General features: G+C 30.2%; 1 long non-coding RNA gene across 1 annotated transcript; it reads right to left on the bottom strand.

The window, feature by feature from the left end:
• Positions 1-7: 7 nt before the first annotated feature.
• Positions 8-3,158, bottom strand: LOC117113784. The gene is made up of 5 exons (XR_004446251.1): positions 3,029-3,158; positions 1,472-1,500; positions 823-861; positions 437-625; positions 8-135 (listed from the first exon to the last, which is right to left on the bottom strand). It is a non-coding gene; the product is annotated as an uncharacterized LOC117113784 (long non-coding RNA).
• Between the last annotated feature and the right edge of the window lie 1,638 nt (positions 3,159-4,796).

The following is a 4,796-nucleotide window of genomic DNA, read 5'->3' as shown; positions in this document are numbered from 1 at the left end:
TTTCGAACGCTGCAATGTCATTAATATTATTATTATTATTATTATTATTATTATTATTATTATTATTATTATTATTATTATTATTATTATTTATTATTATTATTACTGTAGCTCATCCTTCATTTCCACCATTGCCTGCAAAAAACACCCAAAAAAATGACAAAGTTGATAAATGTCACTTGAGATGTAGCACTTCATTCATCTTGTCAATGGTTTCATAAACCAGTTAAGTGGTAGTAATTGGGTAAAGAGAAGCAATACAGATAGGCCTACTCTCTTGTTATAGGGTCATGAGCATGGCCCACATGTAGTTCAAACAGTCAAATTAGTTTGGATTGAGAACAAATAAAAATGTTGCTATACAGTATAATAAAGTAGTATCAATGCATTATAAAAACATCACAAACTTTGAAAAAGAAAATACTGTACTACCTACAGGAAAATAATACATCTTCAAAATTATTCATGCTTGCAGCCGAAGCTGAGTCAAACTCCGTTTATTTTTTGGCAAGACACATGTATTTTCTGCAATCATGCTCCCAAATAAAGAACAGTCATCCTCTTTAGAAGTTTCAGTGCTCGAAAGCTTGTGGATTGCTGATCTTAGCAATTGACCTTCTTCCTCCTAATAAGAAAAATCATTATAAAACATTAAAAAGAAAATGAAATGATTTTTGTTTCTGGCGGTTATGGTGGAAAATAATTCAACAAAACAAAAAAGCTGTAAGTAAAATAATAGACCAGAAAAATTATTATTGTTCAATGTTTATTGCAGTGATTGTAAAAAATGAAAACAAATTAAAGTAAATATACAGGACTTACTTTACGTGGTGAACTTTTCTGTTTTTTTTTTATTGAATTCTGAAATGAAGAATAATATAAAACTATTAGAATTTATTTAAAGGTATATTTAAATCAATAAAAAGCCCTTGTTTATCTGTTCAGTAAAAAGTATATACAGTACATGGAACGTTGCAATGAAATATAGTGCGCAATTTGCTGTATCGTGTATATGATGAGTGGTTCTTTATCGGCATAGTAGCCATGACATTAAACTATATTATATTAATACTTTTAAATATTACAATTTTAAACCTAAGGGATCTGTTAAAAGTTAAAGAAATATACTGTATTTACTTTTTGGTTGCTTTTGGATGTTTACTTGCCTCATCATTTGAAATATATGCACCGTAGTTCACTATTTCACATGAAGTTGGATCCACTGTACACTCAAAATTAAAAGTCTCCATTTGATTAATGAAAATACTGGTACTGGTACTGGGCCTATTAAGCATTTTGAGTATGACGTTCAATAGCAGTTGACATAAAAATAACACCTTTAAACCCTCCTAAACTGAACTATTGCATTAATTCAAATACATACATGGTATAAACAAAAAAAAATTTCTAGACGTCAAAAAGAAAAACATTGAAAATGCAGAAATAAAGTTTACATAAAAAACTTCCTTACCTCCAAAGTTCCAACAGTTTTCTTTGGCACTGAAATATCAATTACTTAGGATATTAAACATATTGCTACATTACAGTTGTCTAATTCCTAAGGCTACCTGTATTAAAGCGAAAATATTTTATTCTTACCTACCAATTGCTCTTTTACTTTAAGGGGAAAATGAGTAATTAAAAAAAATAAAAAACACTTTAAAATGTATTGAAGTTGTATTAATATTAATATTAATGTTACCTTGCACCACTTTATATTCAATGTATGTTTTGCAATGGACACTTATTCATTCCTTAATATTGTTAAACAGTATTTTTCGTGTACAGAAGCTATTTATATATGCACCAATTCATTAACATTAATAAATACATAATGGATTATTGTTGTATACACTCAAAAACTTCTACATGTGTACGACTTGTGGTTGGAGTTGATGCAACTGGACTGATATCTGCAGCTGGAATTGTATCTTCTGCAGTTTCAGAAAGTGAAGTTGGTGTTGCATCAAACATAATGTTTGCAAATTATATATATATATATTTATTTATTTATTTATATATAGTTGTGATTCATCGAATTGAAGGGTGCACGTCTATCCTGATGAACATATATTAGAATGGTGGAGACAAGCAATAATAACATAGGCGGTTGACGTTTTTCCATGATATATAAACAATTTATTAAATAACGAATATTTCTTGAGCGCCTGCTCTCTTCTTCAGCGTAATGCCTACTGAATTAAAAAAAAACACCGGATTAAACAATTCATTAGTTCAAGTATATAATCAAATAGAAATCTAATGATATCCCTCAGGGGTCTATATTAGGACCCTTGCTATTCCTCCTGTATATGAATGATTTCCCTAGAACTGTCGATAAATCCACAGTTTCAATGTATGCCGATGACACCTGTATATATTATGTAGATAAAAATGTTGATAATTTAACTGCAACAATTAATGATGATTTGATAGAAATTAAGAAATGGCTCATATCTAATAAACCAAGGGGGGGGGGGGCTGTCAAAAATATGTTTGATAGTGTGGTCTGCCTTAAGGGTTTCATAATCGTGTTTTTCATCTTGCGTATCTACAAAATTAGTACCAGTATTTATTATATAAAATAAGTAATATCCAAACATAAAATTAGGACTTATAAAAGACTTGACAGTGAACTCCAGGATATTCAATTATAGACTATCAAGATCTCGAAGAACAATTGAAAATGCCTTTTGCATATTAGCAGCGAGATGGAGGATTTTCCTCTCCAAATTAAGGCAGAAGTCCCAACAGTAGATAACATAGTAAAAGCAGATAATGCAAGATATTCGCCACAAGGGTTTGTTGATTGCTACGATGGGTCGGGTATGAAAGAAGGAGAATGGCGAGAACTAGTGAATGGTGACACAGGCATTAGACCATTAGCAAGGGATCGATGCAATAACTATATGTTTGATGCAAAAAAACTTTAGAGACCACCTCCGTCAGGACGTCAATTCAAAGGAAGGGTCAGTACCATGGCAAAATGATATAGTTATGTATTGTGGTCAGAATAATTAACACTCACCATCATTTTATACAGTTTTCTGTGCTTAATAAATCCAGTCAGCCAGCGCAAACTCTCATAAGGAGCTGAGAGTGGAACTCTCCCACTTCCAGAGGGGACTTTCAGTCCTCTCAGGTATCTGTGAAAATAAGCATGTAATTAAAAAAAAAAAAGATTAAGAAATATGCTTGTTTTTCATTTCAATATTGCATTTTGTTTTTGTGGTAAAATATATATAGACCATTAAAAAAAGGTTTTAACTGTGACCAATAGTCATTTGAGTATGTGTAAATAAAGGTATGTAACTTTGAAAACAATTTATTAAATTTGTTTTTTCATGTCAATATTTTGTAATGTAAAATTACATTTTGTTTTGGCGGTGAAATATACACCATGAAAAAATCGATTTACTGTGTATTCATTTGGTGATACCCACAAAAGATCAACTCTCTCCATGGCAGGCTATTATTGCAGCACGTTCATATTTTGGTTAATTATGGTTATGGTTAGATATAATACATTGTATATTAGTACAAGAAAGTTAGCGTAAAATTGTGTGAAAGGTTGAAAAAATTGCAACAGAATTTATTTCACCACAGTGCATTTCGATAAGGTCCCTATTTGAACATATTAAATGTCTAGAAAAATCCAGGTAGATATGTGGAAATGCGTTTTATTCAAAATGGTCGACAAAATAGATAAAAATATGAGAACAAAATTGCAATATCATCATAATATGTCATATTTATGAGTAAACTTGTAATTTTTTAGATCGCCACTAAGGTTTATAATATTTAGCAACCAATGCATGTATTACTTAATAGAATAATGCTAATATCTTATAAAAGCGGTTGCCATCTTGGATTTTAAAATGGCCACCATGTAAAACATATATTTATCTATATCTCTGCTTCTAAACCACTTCAAATTATAATTCTAATGTCCAAAAATATGTTTTTATGGTCAAGAAATAATATCATACAATTTTTGACAGCTTCAGATTGTCATAAATAGGTTATTTAAGGTCATTTAAGGTCATTACAGGTAAAATATTATATGGCATAAACAAGGAGGCCTACAGTAACTGTCGTGTTTTACATCAGAAACATACTCAACCTCTTAGAATTCAATTTTTTGATGGGAACTACAGTATTTTATTCAAGGTAATTTTGGTGGCCATTTTGGATTTCAAAATGGTTGCCATGGATAAAAATGTTAATATTTTAGCTTTTAAAGCATTTCAAATTTGAATCCTGGATGCTTCAAATTATGTTTTCATGATAAAAGATTTACATTTACACCATTTGTGACATGTTAAGATAGATATTATGGTCATGAATTGGTAAATTAAGGTCAATCAAGGTCATTATGTGTTTAATACTTTGTGACATGCTCTCGTTAGCAGTCATGTTTTAATGTAAATATTATACTTAAGCTCACAGAATTCGATTATTGTGATAAGAAGTCATTATGGCAACCATATTTAAATTCATTCGAATTCATAGGTCAAGGTCATTTAGCAGTCATCTTTAATTTCTAGATAATTTCTATGTTTTATGTGTACTGTACATAGTAAATAATACCATTGTATAATTTGACATGGTCAGGAGATTATAGTTGTAAATAGGTCATTCAATTCAAGGCAAAAATATTGCATTCTTTCCTTGGCTTTGTTGCTTGGTGAATTATACTGACCACCGTAAGCACACTATTATTATATAGGAAAATATTTAAAAAAATATCTTATATACTAGCTGAAAAAGCAATTATAACAGTTCCTCATCTACAG

The sequence above is a fragment of the Anneissia japonica genome, unplaced genomic scaffold, assembly GCF_011630105.1.
Source record: "Anneissia japonica isolate Jap-2015-1 unplaced genomic scaffold, ASM1163010v1 scaffold35225_len15083_cov97, whole genome shotgun sequence".
In the NCBI taxonomy this organism is placed as follows: Eukaryota; Metazoa; Echinodermata; class Crinoidea; order Comatulida; family Comatulidae; genus Anneissia; species Anneissia japonica.
The sequence above is the reverse complement of the archived record's forward strand: the minus strand, read 5'-3'. Positions and strand labels throughout refer to the sequence as shown.